Below are 23,760 nucleotides of genomic sequence, written 5' to 3' on the forward strand. Positions count from 1 at the left end.
AAGTTCTTTTGTTGGAACATCATATGCAAAGTTGGGAATATATTTACATAATATAATTAAGAATTATATAGTCCAAAGTTCTCATTTCCTTAGGTACAAAGTCAATGTATACACCTTGTCCCGACTTTGGACTGATTCCATGAAATGCTAATATCTTTTACATATAAACTCATATGAGATTCCCACTTTGGACCTTAGATATTCACATAATATAGAGCTTAACTTGATTTTTTGAGAAAATTTTAAGGTATTTGCCTATTTTCTTTAAATATTGCAAGGTCTTTAAGGTGTTATAATATATGCCACTTTTTGCACCCACAATAACTACCACTTAAAATGCTCAATCTTGTAGATCAAAAGAGTGGTAGATAGTGAGACATTAGTAGAATGTTATGGTTAGTCAAAATTTCAAATCTAATGGTTGGATTTTTAATGATTGCTTTTTAAAAAATCTTCCAAGCTCTCAAAAGGCCTGCAAATATTAATAATCTAATTATTAAAATTACATTTTTGATCTAGATCATCTAAAACATATAGGGACTATTGTACTTGTAATGGTGAATCTATGGAAAAAATTTTGGATCACTCTAAGTATGGAAAGATCTTTTTTTAATCATTTTATTATATTTTTGATTAATTAGCTAATTTCTATTAATTTAAGCTATATTGGGTTAATTTGAGTGCATGTATATTTTCTCTTAGTTTCTTAATCTCATTTGAAGTACCTTGCCCTCCCCAAATTTTATCTCTAAGCATTTTCCCAATCCAGCAAAAACTGGACAAAATTGGATAACCTCATCTTGCAAACAACCCACAGCTACAACATATCGGTAGCACAACATTGTTTTTAGAGCAGCGTTTTCAAAAGGGAAATGTCAGGGGTTTTAACTCTTCTCAACAACATTTTTGCACTGTTGAGCAGTTTTTTTTATAATGAAAACCGCTGCTCAACAGTAAGAAAACTTCAAAAAAATGCTGCTGATGAGCGTTTTTAGCAGTGAAAAAACGTTGCTATACTGTAAAAATATCTTGCTTTTTTGCCTCTTGTTTTGCCACCGCATCGTTTTTATATTTTGGATGCACTAAACTTAAAACTTTGAGTTTTTTTTGTTGCTATATATATACAGGCAGTGATGTGTGTGAACACACTTAGGACCGCCGGGGCACTTTTTCCCTCTCTAGGAGGTTTTTTCCTCGGCTTGTATATACGCCCATCATTCTAGGGCTAACTTTCTTTTTGTACATTGACACAATCTAATACATTGTGTGTTGTGTGCATTCTTCCTTCTTCTTCTCCAAGCTTTGTGTGCTTTCCTGCAACCCTAATTCCAACAATTGGTATCAGAGCAGGCATCGGCTCCCAGGGCTACGCCGCTGGCACCCTCCGACTCACGTTCTCCGATTGAGGTGAGCTTTCACGAGCGCTTGCAGGTCCCTATACTCTGCAGATAGGCCCGTAGGGCTTTGCGTTCTCAGAAATCGCATCTGAGGTCGTTTTGGGCTCCGTTTTTGCATTTCAAGTTCTGCACAGGTGTTTTCGTCATTTTCTGCAAAAATTTCGACAGTGCAGTTTTCTGCAAAACAGGCATACGTATTCTATTATGGACTGTGCTACATAGCACAAGTTGTTTTCTGTTCAGTCTTTGCTTCATTACAGGTAGCTTTTGCATCAGTTTCAGTCAGTGGCCATGGCTAATAACAGCAATGATGTATTTCGCATGTTGTCTGCTGAAGACAAACTGGATGGAGATAGCAACTACCCAATATGAAAATTCTTGTTAAGTCCCTTTTTCCCAAATTAACGAAGATGCTCAGGTGAAAAGATCACTTTAAAATTCTATTCCGACTTTAGATCAAACTGAATTCTAGGGTTCCTTTTTATAGTCTCGTCAACCCACGCAAAATCTTGGGATAAAGATCCCTTCTACAAGAAGAACACACAGAACTAATTATCAGAGAATAATTTATTTAGAGCATATCATTCATATCCTTAACACAATAATGGTCCATCATACCGAAAATTTCATCTGAACAATCCTCCACGAGAATTTCAGTTATGCAGGTTCTCAATTTGTCATCCCTTAATTAGATCCACTAGCTAATAGCAGCAATCTGTCAGCACAATCCACTAATCTCCTAGTGATTTGCTAAAGTCATAATCGTCAATCCAGTTACTAACATTATCACTGAGATTCGTCTCCCATTCATCCTCATTGTGGCTCTGTTCAACTTATCTTCCTTCAACTAGAATTCAGGAATCATCATCTTTCAATCGAAATCCAAATCAACTCATCAATTCTCAACCAGAATTCTAAAATCATATCAACCAGCATTCAAATTCATCCTCTGTATAGCATTTTTGCTTATAACTTTAAGGTCTTAGATTTACTAGTATATATTGCCAGTACAGAGCTGCAGTTATACTCACAGTACATACGGGTAGTCATGGTCCTTGGAGTTATAAGGTAAATACCATCATATCTAGGCCTCAAGCAAGTGAGGGATTCCATACAATTGCGGTACTTCATAAATATTTGACATTTCTTGCTTCTCGGTTGATCCACTTTAGACAATTTGCTCTGATACCAGCTTAAAGATCCCTACCCCCTCCGCGCAACTAATTTCGGGGAGCAACGGAAGTAGCACTTCTTGTGCAAGGCGCAGAGCCTCTCACTCGGGGCCTCCACGAATATTCAGACAAAAGACTAATCCCTGGGTTCTTCCAAAACGGAACCCGAAAAATACTTCCCTCGCCCAGCAGACATCGGCGATTTCTCGAGGGTATTTTTATTCTAACGTAGTCAAGAGCCTTAACTAACAAAAGTGATCCGACCATCGGCGATTCCTCGAGGGTATTTTTATTCTAACGTAGTCAAGAGCCTTAACTAACAAAAGTGATCTGACCAAACCCATAAGTCACATGATCAGATCAAGGAAGAGACTTGTACTTAAATCATAGAGACCAACGCTTTTTTCCTCATCGAGAGGTACAGCCATTGATTCTTTTCCATACAACAAAGACTATCCGTAATTTACTTCATCTATCGTACAATAACAGATTTGAGTCTCATTTTAGGGATCCCAGCCTAACCCCATCTAGTCCTATGGGTTAGCCAACCACCTAGCCAACCACCCAACCACTGTAGTGATAGGATCGAATTAGGAATTTGGTTATGTTTTGCCCCGGGTACCATGGAAAAGAGTTCCCAGGCCCCTTAGCTGGCACTTTAAGCAAACTTTAAGATAGTCACACCACTTACACACCCAATATGAAATTTCATGTTTCAGAGATTCAGTTGTCTTTAAAACAATCTTTTAATGAAACCATAGTATCGTTGATCATATTCCTCCAAAATATCTGGTTGAATTCTAATTTCCAATCATTCCTTCATGGGTATACCTATGGCATCATTGTCAAGCACAACTCTCACCACCTATTCACTCAGGGGCCTTTTCAATAGTTCCTAGCTCATAGTACCCGATAATATAATCACATAAGAAAATCGAGATGGACTCTTCGTTGAAGATCACCAAGATCAACCAATAGATCCATATAAAAGAGCTATGGACTCATTCGTTGAGGACCAGCAAAGGACAATCAACCAGATCCATGCCCGAGTTTAGAAAACAACTCTAACACCTTGTTCCATTTTCTTCCTCGACGCATACGTGGGTACCTTCGGCAACCCAGAGCTCGAGCACCGTATGGTCAGCACCCTCTTGGCTGCTTTTTGCAGGTCACCTAGCACTTCACTCATAGGCCGCTTCCTTGGTCCCTCTTCCACCATATTGGAAGCTCACCATTTAAATCAAACCGAGGCTGGTCAAGGCCTCGGTCGACCTTGCTATGCGAGACGTCCTCCGTTGACTCTCCGTCTGTTGCAAATTTATCAATTAGGTCTCCATGACCTCATTCACAAGATGGTCAAAATTCTTTCCTAGCATTCTTGACATAAAACAATCATTTAAAAACAGGTTAAATATAGTTTCTAATAAACTCTCATCTTTCCACATTCTTCCACATCATTTCTCATTATTCCACATTCTTCTACATCAATTCACATTGCTTATTCCACATCCAGTCATATGTATTCCCATCGTCTTCATCTACTCTCATCCAATCATGTCATATCACATCTCATCACATCTATCCACATCTATCCTCATCACATCTCATCCATTCACATCTACCCATATCCACATCACATCACATCATATCCATTCACATCACATCTCATCATACTTATCCACCTTACATCTCATCCATCAATTCACATTACATCACATTCATTTATATTCATTCAGATCCACATCTCATCACATCACATCCATCCACATCACATCTCATCCATTCACGTCACATCACATCATACTCATATTCATATCACATCACATCTCATTCACATCCATTCACATCACATCTCATCACATCCACTCACATCCATCACATCTCATCACATCCACTCACATCCATCACACCCATTCACATCCATCACACCCATTCACATCCATCACATTCATTGCAGCATCCACATCACATCACATTCATTCCACCCACATTACATCACATCCACATCTCATTCTCATCCATTTACATGACATCACATCCTTTCACATATCATCACATCTCAATATCATCTCATCACATTCACATCCACATCCATTTACATCACATCACATTTCATCCACATCCACATCCATTTACATCACATCACATCCTTTCACATATCATCACATCTCAATCTCATCTCATCACATTCACATCCACATCCATTATCATCACATCTCAATCTCATCTCATCTCATCACATTCACATCCACATCCACATCCATTTACATCACATCATATCCCATCCACATCTCTTCATATCCACATCCACATCCATTTACATCACATCACATCCCACCCACATCTCATCACATCGCATTTACATCCACTCACATCTTATCACATCGCATCCACATCTTATCAAATTGCATTCACATCTTATCACATCATATTCACATCTTATCATATCGTATTCACATGTTACATTCCCGTAACGCCGCTATACGGGCGTTACCACAAGAGGGGACGGCCTCTGGCTCACCACCCAGCCATAGAGGAAGAATGAGGATTGCCCCTCACCCCCCAGGCTATATAGTGTGTGGCCTGCCGTCCACACTAGCCTGGCCGCCCATGACTCCGCATGGGCATCCTCTCCCACTGAACCCCGGACATGGCCATCCAGTTTGCCGTCGGTCAGCCTACGTGACATTACCCCCCCCTTAAGAAGAGTTTTCGTCCTCGAAAACAAGCCGGGGAAACCTTTTGGAAATTGCACTACGGTGTTCCCAGGTTGCTACTCCTCATCCCTATCTGTCCATTTAACAAGTACCTCCTGGTACACTTTATGTCGGGTTTGTCTGTCATGATACTATAGAATCTTTTCAGATTCATGTGGTATCTTTGGTGGCTCTATCAAGTCCACCAAAATCTCTGGAGAAACTGCGTTCTCTAACCCGTGAACTGATTTCTTCAATTTACTGACATGGAAGACAGGATGAACTTGAGAACTCTCCGGTAACTCAAGTTTGTAGGCTACGTCCCCAATCTTCTTAAGGATTTTAAAAGGACCGTAATATCTAGGAGAAAGTTTATCACACTTTCCCATTTTCATGGTTGCTGACTGCGCAGGAACCTTTAAAAATACAAAGTCACCTTCTGCAAAGGTCACTTGTCTGCGTCCTTTATCGGCAAATGTTTTAGCGCGATCCTGAGCGCTACGAATGCTCTCACGTGCGGCTCTGAGCATATCATTCATATCTTCAAGGAAATCCTTGACAGATTGAATCTTCTCCTTTTCTAGGCCTACAGCCATCGGAGATCTCGGCTGAAATCCATACATTAACATGAATGGTGTAAATCCAGTCGCTGAGTGTTTGGAGCTGTTATAGGCAAACTCCAATAAGGGCAAGTACTCTTTGTTGAGAGATATAATCGCGGTGTTGTGTGTATGTGGGAAAGCACCCTAGAGGTGCAAGATATTGTGTGTATGTGTGTATGTGGGAAAGCACTCTAGAAGTGCAAGATATTGTGGTGAGATGGAATGCCACATGTAATATTGTATGGTGTGTGAGTGTTGACCAAAAGAAGTGGAAAAGGAGTTGCCACATGGATGATGACATGTAAAGTGGGATAAGGCTTGAGAGCCTATATCATTGTATGGTTCATTGTGATATGCAATACAAGGGAATAGTGTTGAGTGTGCAATCTCCCTCTCTCTCATGGAGTTTTTAGTGTGGTTTAATCCACCTTAATCTTATGCTTAATCTATGTCCTTCACCATGATCAATCCCATTTCTAGAATCTTAACATGGTATCAGAGCCAAATGGGCTCTTGGTCATGGGTGATTATTATGTATATTAGTTTGGTTGTGTGTTTGTTTGATTAAGCATTATTTTCAGTTATTATGAGAAAAAAAATTATGCACACTCATATTATCATTTGGATTTGCATTTGTGATGAGGATTTGAGAGGAGATTTGCATTTGTGAAGATTAGAGAGGAGATTTGCAACAAGGAAGTTGCATAGAAGCTGCCCAAGAGAGTTGCAAATGGAGTTTTGCAACATGGAGAGCTTGCTCATCATCAAGGAAGCTGAAAATGGAGATTTCAGCATTATGAAGGCTATGGAGTCTTCATCATCGTCAAGGAGAAGCTGCCAAGAGAAGATATGCTGCTGATTATGCCTCAAGAAGGTTGGTTTTGTGAAGTTTTGCCTCAAAGTTTTGGTTTTGAGCATGGAAAAATGCTCAATGTATAAGGGTTGCTTGATGGGATGGAAGAATCCCAAGGTTCTTTGCTTCCAAGCAAAGAGTGGAGGAGGTGCATGCTTGTCAAGTGATGGCAAGCTGTAATGGGCTGATTTGTAGCTCATAATGGAGCATGCTTGAAGGGCATTGCTCATAGAATTTGCTCATGAAAGATGAGCTGGTTGTGGATGCTATTGGAGCATTCATGTTTTGGTTATGCACCTATGGTTTCATTTGAGAGACCATGTAAAGAAGCACCCTTGAATGGATGCATGCATTGAAGGAAAAGCATGCTGATTTGGAGGCCATGAAGGCCATGCCAATGGTAATGGAACACCTCAACTTGGAGGTCTTGGAGAGGCAAACTTAATTGTAGCAAGAAGAAAGCACACATCACAAAGGATGTTATAGAGGTGGAAAAAGACCATTGCTTAGGATAGCATCAAGAAAATGAACAAAAGCAAGCGTTGGACTTAAGCAAGAAGATTGTGGGCAACCCATTTGGAGATAACCGATGCAAGGAAAATTCGGTAGCATGCATGGAGAAGATGCATGGACGCTTTCAGAAGGTACCTCATGCTAGTTACTAAGGGAAGTAGCAGATAGCCATGGAGGTGAGAAACTGCAGCAGCAAACTGTACAAGCACCGTTGCTGGACTCAGATAGCCTGTCATCACCTAGTAGGCAGCGCAACTACAATAGAGCAGCATGGCGTCAAAATTCACGACTAGAGAAAGGTCCGAGAACAAAGACAAGATCGATCAAACATACGGTGCAGAGAAGCAAATCAGAGTAAGAAAGAGGGCGACGCTGAAGACTGAAGCAAATCAGAGAAGCAAATCAGAGTAAGAAAGAGGGCAGCGCTGAAGACTGAAGCACAGCATGAAAAAATAGCCGCCGAATAGAGACCAGTCGGGTTCAACGTTCGCCATTGAACCTGCAAATAGAGCATTGCAGCTAGTGGTGCAATAGCCTGGCTGTTGTTGATGGAACAGCTAATGTGGGCAGCAATCACAGCCACGGGAAGATAGCGGTGCAGATAGTCGCCATTTTTTGTGTTATATGGGTTGAATGCACGAGCCTGCAACTTGCAAGCACTGAAAGTGCTACCAAGACCATCACAAGGAAAATAAGCTTAAAAGCTTCAAACTGCGGCTATGTGGCGGATACATTGATGTAGCAGAGGCGGTGTAATTTGAGGTGGTTATTGCATAGCGTGCACAGCGCTGGCATCCATATCGCGTAGTAAAGGATGCGTTCTGATATCCGCCTGCAGCATGTGCAGGTTCAGAGAAAACGCCAAGGGCACTAACAAATTATTTTTATTTTTATTTTTTTAAAAGTCCACAACCTTTCAAAACTTCAAAGGTTCTACTTTGATAAAGCCCTTGTTCACATGCTTGGTAATTGATTACACACATAAGTGGGTTCTCTGCCCGGCTTCGGCCAAAAATGATTGTATTTTCACCCATGATTATGAGAAGGGTAATCGTACCCGAGTTTAAAGCTCAAAACGAGATTTTTTTTGTAATCATCCATGGTATGAGGGTAACCTGCCTGAGCTCACCTAGAAGCTCGATATGGTAGTTGTTGTGATGTGTGCAAGAGCGATGCACGTGTGAGGTGCATGCGCATGGGTTGGATCCTACCCGAACTTTCATGTTCAAATCGGACTCAGTGGTTCCGCTGTGAGCGAGTTGGCTCAAAATGGACTAGGTGTCTAAATGGTAGACACGAGCACACATGTTTGGATGATGGACACTCCAATGTATCATTGAGGGGGAGTGTTGAGAGGTAGCGATTGTGGTTGTGCAATGCTACATTGATATGGGTGATGGGTGATGGGTGAGTTGTGGAACACCTCGATTAAGAGGGGGTGTTGAGAGATATAATCGCGGTGTTGTGTGTATGTGGGAAAGCACCCTAGAGGTGCAAGATATTGTGTGTATGTGTGTATGTGGGAAAGCACTCTAGAAGTGCAAGATATTGTGGTGAGATGGAATGCCACATGTAATATTGTATGGTGTGTGAGTGTTGACCAAAAGAAGTGGAAAAGGAGTTGCCACATGGATGATGACATGTAAAGTGGGATAAGGCTTGAGAGCCTATATCATTGTATGGTTCATTGTGATATGCAATACAAGGGAATAGTGTTGAGTGTGCAATCTCCCTCTCTCTCATGGAGTTTTTAGTGTGGTTTAATCCACCTTAATCTTATGCTTAATCTATGTCCTTCACCATGATCAATCCCATTTCTAGAATCTTAACACTCTTCCCAATTAGATTGCTTCTTACTAACATAAGAACGCAACATATCCTCTAGAATTTGGTTAACTCTTTCAGTTTGACCATCAGACTCCGGATGAACTGCCGTACTCATACTCAGAGTAGTATCCAGCTTTTTGAAGACTTCCCTCCAAAAATGACTGTTGAACTTTCTATCTCTATCCGACACTATATCTGCGGGCAGGCCATATAGCTTGTAGAGAAGTTCAATAAAGAGTTTTGCCAACTCTGGCGTTTTAACAGTTTTCTTCGTGGCAATAAACTTTGCCATTTTAGTTAACGTGTCCACTACCACCCACACCGAGTCATTCCCTCGACTCGTCTTGGGTAAACCGGTAATGAAATCCATGGAAATGCTTTCCCATTTCCCTTGAGGAATCTCCAGCGGATGGAGTAGTCCTTCCACCTTAAGACGTTCATGTTTATTGACCTGGCACTTACTGCATTTCAGCACGTAAGTCTGGATGTTCTTAAACAAACTAGGCCAATAAAACTACCTTTTTACTAGTGCATAGGTCTTCTGAATCCCAGGATGACCCGCACTTGGACTATCATGACTTTTTTTTAAGAATTTGGGCCCGAAAGTCACCAATAGTTGGTACACATACTCTACCCTTGTAAAGTAAGTACCCGCCTCGTCAATAGAGTAATTAGCATATTTCTCCCACATGTCCGGTCAAGCTCGACCGCCGCTCTACGGGCAATCCGACGTGCCATTACAGGATAAAGAGTTTTCGTCCTCGAAAACAAACTGGGGAAGTTATTGGTAAGCAAATGTCTAGTAGTACTCACGCAAGCCGTGATTTGGTATTTCAACCAAAACCCCAAGGCAAATTTCATGCCTTGATTTTGCATCATGTCATTAGCACAGAAGCTAATGTACTGGAGAGCACTCTAGTAGCGCAAGTTCTTAGACTATGCTACTAGATACTTGTAGACTATGCTACCATGTTGCATCACCAACTTGTTAAAACTTCTCCTTGGAAAGCTCTACGGCCATAGGAGAAATAAACTAGAGCCAATCTAATCATGCATCACAAGGATTAGTTCCAAAGTTGAGAGATACTTTCTCTCTTAGAGCAACATTTTTTGCACAAGCATATGCTCTAGAATCTTGTTGAGTTTCAACTACCATCAATCTACGGATGGTTAAACTCCACTCTGACTTAGAGTAAATGTAAGTTTTAAAAATTTTCCTTCAAATATAACAATCAAACTTCCTATCTCTTATGCCATACTGTATATGCGAGCAGATCATATAGTATGTGGAGATGTTTGATAAAGATTCTTGCACCACTACGGGTGTCTGGAGTTACATCCAATCACTTACAACTCTTTGTTGCTATTACCAGACACATCCCTTCAAGTATTGTCTGGACTCACACAACTATTCGAGTTTATGTGATATTTGAGGATATCCCTCCTTTCCCTCAAGAAAGGTTTTTGTCCTAAAAAACTCTACTCTCAAGCGGACTACGCGCTAGTGTCATAGGTCCAAGAACAAATCTAGACCGTGTTTAATATCATATGTTATATTCTTGAGTCCTTCCAAGAAACTAATCATCTTGACGAAGATGTGATATAGTGTCTACGCACATATGGTGGTACTATTGATAAACTGCTTTGCAACAAATCAGTGGTCTCACACTTGTAATAAAGTGCTTCATTGTTGCATATTATTACCCTTCATAAGCGGTTACACACTTATGAATTATTTGGGTGGATTGTACCATCTATCAAGAAAAATTCCAAACCACTAATAACCACATTATCAATCCAAAGATAATGACTGAGCTTGCTGCGAAGCCATAGGTTGCTAGATAATTGATGGTAATTACACAAGCCCAATGTCTCATTACATCATACATTCAATATAAATGCAAACATCACAGTACTTCGTGATGATGAACTTAGGAATTTCATCCTATCCCTGTTTGGTGTTGGTATGAAGTATAACTATGAGAACATTATTTGCTGCCTCCTCATTATAGCAGCAAAGCTACCTACCCATCACAGTGGCAATCTCTACCAAGCTATAATCAATGACAAGCAAATAAACGAGTACTCTTGTAAGAACTTCATAACCATATCTCACATTAAACTCATAATCACTACGGATTAAATGCCAGGACTTGCAAAATTGAATGGTAGAGGGAATCATCAAACTACGGATGACCTCGACAACTCACTAGGACTAGTCAAGTGTAACTTTTAAGTTACTCCACTCTCTTGCTTATTCCATACCATCGAACAAATCGGTCCCTCGATTTGAGCAACGTCAACATATTTATGAGTACCTACATACTCATGGATTGTGGTTCAGTAATTTAAAATGTTGATCTAGAGTATCTTTCACTCGAGGATCTTAATTTTATTAGCAGCTATGTATTAGTAGTGAGTAACTACGTACCCACTATCATCACACTAGTAGCTCCATACTAGTAGTGAGTAACTACGTACCCACTATCATCACACTAGTAGCTCCATACTAGTCTGTGAGTAACTCTGTACCCAATGGCGTACCTCCCCCGAGTGGGAGTACCATATACAACCATCTATAACAAGATGCTTAAGTCACTTGTTGCTAAGAAGTGACTACACAAATTGACCCCTCCATTGCACATTGCAGTACAATTTTTGGTATTACAACACGAATTTTTGGACGTCCTTATCATAGAGGTCAACTTAAAAACTAGTGCATAGGTCTTGTGGAGTCTCGGCTGACCTAACCACACCACTGGTGACTTCCTACAAAAAATGTGGCGCCGAAGTTAAAGTCACCACCTATGTACTTTAACTCCGTAAGGTACATGGTCTTCATCTATCATCTATGGAAAGTTGTAAAACATTCCTGCGATGGATTTTTATCACCCTAAATTATTGTGCACTATTTTAGTGTGAAGAGCTTTTTTCCTGGGTACCATGGTTCACCCCAAGCTCATCTGTGCTAAATTCTCCGATTTAACAAAAGATATGTCTGCCTCCGAACACTCCAGTTCAGCCCCAGACTTTGAGTTTACTTCTTAACACTCCGGTTAAGTCAAAACTCACTAGATACAGTAGGATTTACCACTAAGCTCTCCGGCTTAGCCTTCTATCCTAACTCAGCCCAAGTTTATGTACACTTCATATGTCGGATCCGATACTAACAACAACCAGGCTCATCTGGAGTGAGATACTACTCACTATTGCCATGTAAAACCTTATTAAATCCTAGAAATGCTCCACTCATTTCCCAGGGGTCATACGACTTATAGGGTTTACACGCACATGAACTTTGTAAGCAAAATAACCTGTCATGCAATATTACAATTACTTATGTAGGAAAGTAATATATTTCCCAAATTCATATGGTAGCAACTAAAATGTGCTCACAATCGCACACTTATGTTGAACATAGGCAAGACTACGCTTGCAAAATGCTATAGGGCGTCCCCCATGCATGAAATTGTCCAACCAAACTAGTCTTATTGCTAACCTCTAGATTTAGATCACTCCGGCGCTAGTACACCATCATGGTCCTGCTACCTAGAGCTTCTCCGAACTCTGTAACTGGGTTTTATCCCAACTTATGGCTATATTTGGTAATTTTCAAAGTTCAAATTTTATCTTGCACACTTTATCACTACAGACAAGTGTACATACAGACCTGCCAAAGAGTCAAGTTACATGCACAAGCCTTGGCGTCCCATTCCACCAAGACTACAATCGATTCCGTGAGAATTTGATGTCCCATACCATCAAATTACCACCAAACCAATTGATGTGACATATAAAAAGGCTCTTTCCCCCCTCGAAAGATCACCACAAACTCTCGAGCAGTGGGATGTCGACGCATGGTAATAAAAAGAAGAGAAAACCATGTTAGTAAGTTTAAGAAGAGTTCTCTTCGATCAACTTTTATAAGGGCATTGAGCATTACATCTCAAGACTATACCCCTTCAGATTTACCTTTGATTTCTACAAATCAATCCTAAATCTGCTATTATTATCTAGGCATATGCTAATCCCTCAGATTAGTACTCCTAGATAAACCATTCAATTGAGTACTGCTAGCAGCACTGCTAGGCCCTTTATCCCAAGTAATACACACCTTAAAGATTACTTTTACCAGGCAATCACGTGACTAAATAAAACTAGTCACCACTCTCTAGGCCCAAGTAGTGACACTATTTTGTTACTACCAACAAGGGCTAGCTTGCCTTGCTACAAACAGTAAGCAACTTGTTTGGACACAAGGCATAACCACATCAAGACTACGCTTGTACATGGTTTTCATTTGCCAAAGTTAATCACAATCTTCTAGCAACTGTTAAAAGATCGTGAAGGGTTATGAGCACTACGGCTCAATTAGGCTTACCTTTCTCGTGATAAGCACTTCATCTAATTTGGGCACAACTGACGCCATTGCCAGTCCTCTTAGCCCAAGTAAAACAAAACGCAGTTTTAGATTTACACTAGTCAAACTACGTGACTTTGATGGTCAATACTAAGTCTATGCTCAGCTTAAATTTAGTTTCTCCGAACCAAATGTGTGATCACCACATGTGCTATTCTCGAGGCGCTACGGCCATAGACGTGTTCACTAGGCACAACGGCCATAGAACGGCTCTCTTTCGAAGGATTCAGCACTACGTCCGTGGGATTTGTCTCTCGCTTGCGCGCGACGCTACGGCCGTGTGCGGTGGGTCTCTTTCGTGGAAAACAGGCACTACGACCATACGACACGACGGCCGTGTGGATTTGTTTCGTGGGGTGTGCAGTTGTTTTGTGTTTTTTTTTTAATAATAATAATAACGGGCCAGGCCGGCCCTCGCCGCTTCGGGCGTGGTCGCTCGCCCGTGGGGAGTGTCCTTAGGGCCGAGTCTGGCCGCCCGTTTCATTTTTAATAAAGTAAAAATGAACAAGTAAAATATTTTATTTTATTATTTTATTTAATTTTTCTGGCCACCTGCAGCGCTGGTGGCTGGGCTGTTTTGTCCGCTTGCAGCGCTGGTGGCTGGGCTGTTTTGTCCGCCCGCCGCCCCTGGTGGCTGGCCGCCGCTGGTGGCTGGCGGGCGCCGTCGCCCAAGGCTGGCCGCCCAAGGCTGGCCTGGCCGCCTGGGCCGCCTGGCTGGCCGTCTAGGTGGCCGCCTAGGCCTGGCTGGCCTGGCCAGCCACGCAGGCCGGCTTCAACCCAAGCCAGCAGGTCTTCGCCCTACTCAGACGATGACCACCACTTCGGAGCTTCCTTTCCTCACGGGTGAGGGAGCCATGGCTGAGACACGTGTGGAGCCTCAGGCTTCCTCTAGCAGTGGAGCAGCTACCCTTGCGGGACCACATCACTGTGGTGAGAGGCACACGAGAACCCTGGCCCCCTCTCGGTCTCGGGGACTTTAACCTCGGCCAGCAACTGCATACAACAGTCAGAGGTGGACGAAGCACTCCGCTTGCTGGCCATTAACTAGGGAACCCGCCTTGAAGGGGCGAAGAGACCATGCGGGGCGTGCAGTGCCGTCAAGCCCACAACTCGACAGCGACGGCACCTTCACCCTGCACCCCCACACATGGTAGTGTGTTTCCAAATCTTTCGTGGGGTTGGTCTGCGCCCCCCCACCTCCCCCCACACACAGTAGACGGAGCTTCGCTCTCACCAAACGAAATTAGCTTCAACGCAGCAAAAAAAATGAAAATTGCTTACCTCCAATTCGCTTGCACTGTGTGTGTCGGGAAGAGAGAGAGAGAGAGTGAGAGAGTTCTTCCCCTCCATTCTTCCATGGCCGCCTCCCTCCACACCCTCCCTTCGAGATAAGGGTGAGAAGATTGTGGATGAAAACCATCGAGTGGGCTCCGGTCCCCCGTTCACGCGCGGACTCTAACGATCCCCTCGAACCACGCTCTGATACCAGTGTTACATTCCCGTAATGCCGCTACGGGCGTTACCACAAGAGGGGACGGCCTCTGGCTCACCACCCAGCCATAGAGGAAGAATGAGGATTGCCCCTCACCCCCCAGGCTATATAGTGTGTGGCGTGCCGTCCACACTAGCGTGGCCGCCCATGACTCCGCATAGGCGTCCTCTCCCACTGAACCCCGAACATGGCCATCGGGTCTGCCGTCGGTCACAGGCATTACAGCCTACGTGACATCACATCTATTCATATTTAGTAACATTTTCTACTTTCGATACCGATGAGATGGGACTTTTTATAAATTTTTGCCAATTGCTTGGCCTAGTTAAAGGTACTTTTTCTCAATGGATATTTTCATATTCTTCCTCAAATTTCTCAAGTGAAATATATTCAATATGAGTAAAAGATTCATGGGATTTACAAAACTCAATTCTACCCATATTTCTAAATAAAATTAATAATGCTCAAAATTTCACTTTTGATAAATACTCATAATTTGATTTATGCTAAAAATTTCTCTTTTACCATTTTAATTTCTTGGATCTCAATTATCATGGGAATTCCTCTTTTTATATAAAAAGTAATTTATCAAAATTTTCTCTTTTTCCATTTAATTACTTGATTCTCAAATATCGTGCGAATTCCTCTTTTTGCATAATTTTTTTACCAAAAATTACTCTTTTCTCTTAATCAATTAATTAAGCATAATTATAAAAAAAATATTTTTTATGAATATGATGAAAATCATTTGTTTTGCATAGGTTGTCCAATCCTACAATATGGTAGGAATTCTTCTTTTAGCATTATGCATAAAAATAAGATATGTGTTAATTTCTGAAAATTTTACCATGGCGTCGCTGTGCTATTACATATAATTTTCAATTTTGCTAGAAAACAATAAGACTTTGTAATACAATTATGATAGAAGAACTATCCTTAAACTTAAATCCAAATTATGGAATTAAATCATAAATTTACCATAATTTTATTACCATAAAAGCATAAAAATACTATTTTTTAAAGCTCTAGCTTAACAAGCTTAGAGTTTGGTTTTGAATTAAGAATTTATTAATGAGAAGCATTCTTTTTCTAAAGAATTAGCCATAGAAATGACTATTCTTTTGGGAGAGAGAGAGAGATACATAAAAAGCATTCAAAATAAGCATAAAGATTAACTTTTTTGTGATTAATCATTAAAGTCTTGATTTGCATTAAAAATAACTAATTAAAAACTTCTCAAGCTTGAGAGGGGTTGAGAAGTGAAATCATTTGAGAATATTAACAAAAACCATGAAATTCCTTCTTACCTCTAGATTTGACTTGCTTCTTTTTCTAGAAGTGAAGCCCCCAACCAATCAATTGGTTTAGTGAGTTGTGAAGAAATCTCAAAGAGTTGGTGAAGAGAGAGAGAAGCTCCAAGTTCTCCAAAAGTAGAGGATTTTTAAGGGATTATAGAAGATATCATTATTTTAATGTAATATTGGCAAGGTATAGTTCACAAATTTTTTTACAACAGACTAAGGATCTATTTATAGGTGAGGAAAGCCACTAACCAAGTCCAACTGGGTTCTAGAATTTTCCAGGTTCAGCTTGACTCAATTTGGACAAGATTTGGACCAGTTTGGTTCCCTTTTTGATTTGGTTTGATCCAAGAGAGAGGAGAGATAAAATCACAAGTTTTTTGAATTAAAAGCCCTTCCACATGTGTGAAATAGGCGATTACCTCAAGAGTCCCCCTCTCCTAACCAAGGTGTCAAAAATGCATCATTATTCTAAAATATCTCATTTTTTTAGTAATATCTCTTAATTTTTAACTAATAAACCTTGTACTCAATCAACTCTTCATGTTATTTGAGAATTTACTGATTTTTGGATATTTTCTTTTATTATTTGGATTTATCTCATCTCAACACTTGGATTAATCCTATTGGCCTATAGGAACCTTAATTGGACCATAATCTAAAAATTTATGAAAATGTAGACCCTTAGGCTAAGGTCCCTTATACCATTTTCAATTAATTCCTTATGCACATTGGAAAGTTCATTTTGAACTTGTGTTTCAGGGGAATCCATTTTAGACACTAGGAGGATTTTTATATTCAAAGATATCTAAATTTTAGATTATATCTCTCTAGATATTTTCTCTCTCTAAGCAAAAACAGGGTAAAACAAGATCTTTCTTTTATTTTAGAGAGGAGAATAATTACAAGAACAGAAGGGAAGGTGCTGGAGGGAGGAATCTTACATAATTTAAACAGTCTTTAACTTCTCTTTATCTTTTAATTCTTTCAAGTCATATATGAATCTTTATTTTTAACATAATTAATTATCATGTTTTAACCAGTGAGATCATCTCTAGTATCTATAGTAGCGAAGTCTTAACCAGGCTTATACGTTAGTCCATCTGGTCTATATGGGATAAGATAGTTAATCTTGATACCAATTTCTAAGGCAAAGCCTAATAACTGGTCTCTTTGGGAGAGCAATATTTTCCAATTTATTTAGAATTAGAGAAAAGTTAAAACTATAGAGTTTTAGGACTTCTAATGCTCTATAAAGCACGTCTTAGTGATGGTTCTAAAAATGAGTTCTAAGGTCTGTTTGAGAGTATTCAAAATGGTAAAAGTTGTGTTTTCAGCATAAAACTGTCAAAAATAGCCAAGTGCCCCACTTTGCACTTGAATAACTCAAAATGAAAGGGATTTGCTGTTCTAGCATCTCACATACTCTTGTAGAGTTTTCTATCGTCTAAAACTTGTCTTTACATCAAAATCTGATTCTAAACATAGGGAAAGATAAACTCTTCGCAAAATAGCCCCAAAAGAAGGTTTTTATCTCGAATCTAGTCATAAACTAGTTAAATATTCTATCTTCTATTTCTTTATCTCCAAAAGTGTTTATTCTATGAGTCACATAGACTAAAGAGATCATGTATAATTAATAAATTCAAGAATTACTCTTCGTTAAGCGTGTCCTATATTGACTTGGATTCTCTCATATATCATTAGGACATTTTGGAGGTCATTCGTAGGGCCTTTTGGTAGAGAGAGAAAAAGGAGCGCATCCAATCAGGAAGAAGGCAACGTTACGTTGAAAAATAGGTTATTTCTTTTTCCTAAATCCAAAAACTCTTCTTTTCCACCTCAAAATGTATTCTACTTACACTTGATAGTCACTTTTCACACTCGAATGCATTAAACACTCCTACGCTTTTGTGGGAGGGAAACTTCTATTCCTATCCATATATATTCCCTCCTTCTCAAACTTCCTCTCAGGCTTAAACAATTCCTTGTGCTCTTTTCATTTCCTCTACTTTCTGCTCTGTACTCCATTTTCTGAAGCTTCAGCCTTCTGCACTCTGTTTCCTTTTGAAACTGGGTAGCAAATCTCGTTTTATATCATCCTGATTATGCCCCACTAATGCCATCATAGATGATTCAATTCCTAGGGCAAGGAGACCAAGCTCATTAATGTTTGCTATACTTGTATCTAACTCTCTCAATGTGCAAAATCAATGGACTGAAGTGCTAATCACCAAGGGCACCTGGGTCCTTATGCAGTCAAGGAAGAGAAGAAAGATAAGCAACAAGAATACCTTCAGGGCGTTATGGAAAGGAAGAGTAAAAGACTTCAAGATAGAGGTTGGAAGGACAACCATCAAGGAAGTCCTAGTGCAGCATATATATATGCATAATGAGCTTGTGCTGCCTGAAAGTCAAGATGATAAATATTTATCCTCGCATAGGCCAAACTATAAGTTAATCTATTGCTTGTCAGTCTTCCATTTTCTCATAATGGTCTCATGAACTGTGTAAACTGTCCACCTCTATGGTTGCAAATGTGTGTCCCTCATCTTATGAGGAGTGGGATTCAGTTCAGTGCATAATTGGAATTATGAATGTGGTTCATGCACACATTGGTCGGCTACAGTATGAGGGAAGGAGCAACAAAAGCCTTGTAGATGCAGGATCTTTTTCTATGATCATTTCTACCGTCAGCAGCTAAACAAGAAACACAATTGTGGCCGCTGGAAGAGCTACCTTTTTGCAAGTTGAGTGGAACTACATGGATTGGCCTATCCCAGACTCCTCAATAATGGAGTCAGCAAGAAGCACGCTCTTCAAGGATGTGCAACGCTCTCTACGAGGAAGCATTCCAACTCGTGTGGTGAAAATGATGGTTTACCTACAAATTACTATGTTTGTGGAGCTTTTTAGCTTATTTCAGGTGAAGATAGCAAGAACCATGCTCATCTGCAAAGAGTTCAAGACTTGTTGATAAGGGATGGCTGAGTTACGTTTTTGACGATATCCATTGTAACGTTGCACTAGAGACAGTGGTTGCAAAGTACATGATTGCAACTTAAACTTTTATCTTGTCCTTTTGGTACAGCAGGTCACGTTACATCAATGGAGAGTTGGTGCCAATGGATTAGGAAGCCACAAGTGCAATGGATGACAAAGTCATAGACATTGAAGTGATTGATGAAGCTTCAGCACTGATGACAATTGTTTCTATATGGAAGAAATGCAATCTACAACAGCTAAGGAAGGATATTGTCGAAGAATCCTTGCAAGACATGCTGGCACACTTTACTTTCATTCACAAAATGGAAGAAAGGTCCTCCTTAGAAGGGAGAGACTAATACAATGTAAAGAATTGGGTAACACAGTCAAGATCATTCCTACTTGTGACAATACCTATTTCAATGTACTCTTTTGACATAATTAATCAAGTCTATCTTGTTAATGACACTCCTTTGACATTACCCATTTGAATGTACTCTTTTAACATAATTAATCAAGAGCCTTTTGTTTGACTTTTGTTTTCGAAAAACAAGACAATGTATACTATTTTCCAGTACACATTACTTCAGTGAGAATAGGACATTTGAAGACATTACATTACAAAAATGTTTCTCATTATATAATCTTGTATAGATTCTTTTGATTTGTACAATCCATCTAAATAATAAACATCATCTGCATTACCTTCGAAAGGAAGGGGTGATATCCATGTTCCAATGGGATTATACATTCCCTTCTTAGGGGTATCATCAATTAATAATGTATTTGTGGGATCATAGGGATGTTGGATATCCTCATAGCGCTTCATATGCAATAGTATCCCTAGTTTGTCGGGATGAGAAACACTTGGGTCAAGGTAACAGTGCCTTTGGTCATATACAAAATACAATTCTATCTCCTCAATCTTAGATTCTCTCAAAACTAGCGTGGCAAGAGGCCTAAAATTATGCGTCATCATTGAGGACCAGATGGCCAATCTAAAGTGCTTAGTTACAAAGTTGATGAATTGATACAGTTTGGGCCTCAGCATGACATGCATGCCCCCGACTTTGTAATTCCCTACAACACTTGGTCCCAAGCTCTTGGGCTATCTTTTGAGTAGCAATCCATTAACATCCAATGTGATAAGCCTTCTCAGCGTTTGGAACCATTATTAGCACGATTCATACTTCTAATCAGTCCGAATATGATGGAAACTTATAATCCTTGTTATGGGACAAAAAGCACCTAATAGACACAATTCTTAAAATTGAGTTGGTTACATTACATCAGGTACATTAGTCTTGGGATCTTCATCAAGCTTGGGATCCTCACTAGCCACCTTGGGATCCTCATCAGTCTTAGGTTCTTCATTGTTCGCCTCCTTATCGATCTTTGCAGTCTGCTTTGCCTCTGTCTTCTCTTCAGGCTTTGGCTCTACCTCTTCAACTTGCTCTGCCGCCTCATCAGGCTTGGATTCTTCATTGTTCACGTCATCATCTCTGCTTCTATGTGCTTAGAAGGATTTGGCTCCCCCCCTTCAACCTGAAGAAGCATCTCGACGTCTGCAGTATCGGGGAAGTTCGGCTGGTTGTCCTCATGCATCTTTGTGGCATTCTTTAGTATTAATCGTACCATGGTCGCTCTATACTGCGCCACATAGTTGCTATCATAGTTCTATAAGGCGGTCTGAATAAACAAAATTCACAATGTCAAACCGCAAATCTAGCTAAATCAATGTCCACCCCCGATTTTGGATGGATCATCACTCTCCAACCACAGGAGTGTGAGTCTCCTTGCTTGGGAACTTGAACTAAGCACTTTAGATGGCCAATCTCAAGTGCTTAGTTACAAAGTTGATGAATTGATATAGTTTGGGCCTTAGCATGACATGCATGCCCACCCAACTTTGTAATTCCCTACAACACTTAGTCCAAAGCTTTTGGGCTATCTTTTGAGTAGCCCATTAACATCCAGTGTGATAAGCCTTCTCAAAAACCATTATCAGCATGATTCATACTTCTAATCAGTCTCTAAATATGATTGAAACTTATAATCATTGTTAAGGGACAAAAAGTACCTAATAGACACAATTCTTAAAATTGAGTTGGTTATATTACATCAGGTACATTAGTCTTGGGATCCTCACTAGCCTTGGGATCCTCATCAACCTTAGGTTCTTCATTGTTCACTTCCTTATCAGGTCTTGGCTTGATCTTTGCAGTATGCTTTGCCTCTATGCTTTGCCTCTGTCTTCTCTTTAGGCTTTGGCTCTGCCTCTTCAACTTACTCTGCCTCATCAGCCTTGGGTTCTTCATTGTTCACGTCATCATCTGGCCTTGACTGTGCTTCTATGTGCTCAAAAGGATTTGGCTCCCCCCTTCAACCTGAAAAAGCATCTCGACGTCTGCAGCATCGGGGAAGTCCGGCTGGTTATCCTCAGACATCTTTGTGGCATTCTTTAGTATTAATCGTACCATGGTAGCTCTATACCGCACCACATAGTTGCTATCATAGTTCTATAAGGCGGTCTTGATAAATAAAATTTACAATGTCAAACCGCAAATCTAGCTAAATCAATGTCCCCCCGATGATTCGTCCACTTACCTTGGACATGAAGGGATTCATGGAGAAGAGACTTAGGAGAATATATTTTGCATGGCCCTTATCACTCTCCAACCACAGGAGTGTGAGTCTCCTTGCTCAGGAACTTGAACCTGCTTGATCTCTGACTTGTACAATTCATAGTCTCCATATAGGGAACCAAGAACATGAAGAAGCCTTTTTATACACCTACATAATAAATAAGCTTTCACAATAAGATACATTGCCAACTTCAAGCAGCCACAAATACTAGAGAAAGGTGCTTTGAATGTTTCTTACAGTCCTAACTCAGGATATGATCTTGGTATTGAATTAAGGGTCCACAACGATTCTCTTATCCAATTCTATACCAGCAAGGCTCCAATGGTTCCTGTGCAAAAGCATAAATCTCTAAAACTAAGGCATCTCGTATCTATTAGATGCATATGACTAACAAGATAGAGAAGTAACATACCCTGATTCATATGGAAGAATTACTACTGTAACCTCCAGCATGTTCAAATACGTGAACCACTTATTTATCTCTTGCTTTGCTGGGAAGTGCTCCTTTTTCTTAGCAATGGTGCCAGCTGCTGCTGCTGCTGTGAGTTCAAAATAAACACCTCAGAATAGCTCTCTTGAGGAAGCTGGCACTTTATTAAACTGCAAAAACAAGGATAACTCATTGAGGAAAAAGGAAAAAAACTAAAGAGGGAAGGACCATATCATTAGTAAAGGCAGTTCACATACTTACTTTAGGCACACATATAGGATAGTGTTTGAGATCTGTGTTGTCCTATCCATCAGAGTCTTGACATCCACTAGATCAAGGGAGAGTTGTCTCTCACCATCTTCCATTGTCCCAAAGACAAAAATACCCCTCTTCAAGCTCCTTAGCATCTCTAGGTTGGCTGATTCCAACTCTTCTGTTTCTTTGATATACTGTTCTTGGAGATTTGCTGGGATCCTTTTTACTTGTTAATCCTTTTCTTTTTTGATTTTGTTCTCTTCCTCTTGTCTGGCCTCCTGTTCTGCCCTTGCTCTTGTGTTAATATCATGTGTAATATCTATAATTTTTATTTTATCCCTTGGAGCTCTTGCTGGTGGAATCATCAGGACATCTCTCATCTTTGGATCTATAAGCTCTGCACGGTGTAGAAGCTTTTCATATCTGCATCTAAGCCTCTTCATCAGTGTCTCACTGTCCTTGGGCATTATCGTCATCCTATGCGTGTGGGCACACACAAAACATAGGTCATTGAAGTACTCTAGGAGAAAAACTTCAGTAGCCTCCTATAGACAAAGCAAGGCTATCCTCTTCCACCTTAGAGTTAGGCTCTAATTCTCACAAATGGACCTGCATAGCCTCTGGAAAGGGAGCTTTGGAACACATAACTCTACATAATTATGAGCTTTCCAGATTTCCCTTAGAATGTAGAAGCTATGCGAAAATCTTCTTGTTCTGGCGCCTTCTTCAGAATATGGATAGGCTTTCCCTTTCTTGGCTTCTTCTAAGAGGCAGCCTTTGCTGCCTCCAATCTAGGCCCCTTACCCTGTCTCCTTGCAGTAGCTTTTGTCCTTGCCATGAGCTATGAATAAGCGTGAAAGAAAGAGACATAACACACATACTCTCTCTCTCTCTCTCTCTCTGTGTCTCTCTCTCTGTCTCTCTCTCTGTATGTTTTTGTATGTCTTTGTATGTGTGTGTGTGTGTGTATACTCTCTCTCTCTCTCTCTCTCTCTCTCTCTCTCTCTCTCTCTCTCTCTCTGTGTGTGTGTGTGTGTGTGTATGTTTTTGTATGTCTTCTCTATGTGTGTGTGTGTGTACGTGTTAGACCGCACCAGCGAGGCCTCTATCATAGTTAGTGCGGTTTGGCATGACAGGGAACTTCCGTTAGACTTGCAAGCGCCATATCGCG

At 40.4% G+C, this 23,760-nt stretch overlaps 1 long non-coding RNA gene across 1 annotated transcript; it reads right to left on the reverse strand.

Annotated features, from left to right (window-relative positions):
• Positions 1–21,891: 21,891 nt before the first annotated feature.
• LOC147611300 (uncharacterized) lies at positions 21,892–22,493 on the reverse strand. The gene is made up of 3 exons (XR_015263789.1): positions 22,317–22,493; positions 22,142–22,232; positions 21,892–22,051 (listed from the first exon to the last, which is right to left on the reverse strand). It is a non-coding gene; the product is annotated as an uncharacterized LOC147611300 (long non-coding RNA).
• Between the last annotated feature and the right edge of the window lie 1,267 nt (positions 22,494–23,760).

This window comes from Cibotium barometz, chromosome 47 (assembly GCF_041138505.1).
Source record: "Cibotium barometz isolate CiBa-2024 chromosome 47, ASM4113850v1, whole genome shotgun sequence".
Taxonomy (NCBI): Eukaryota; Viridiplantae; Streptophyta; class Polypodiopsida; order Cyatheales; family Cibotiaceae; genus Cibotium; species Cibotium barometz.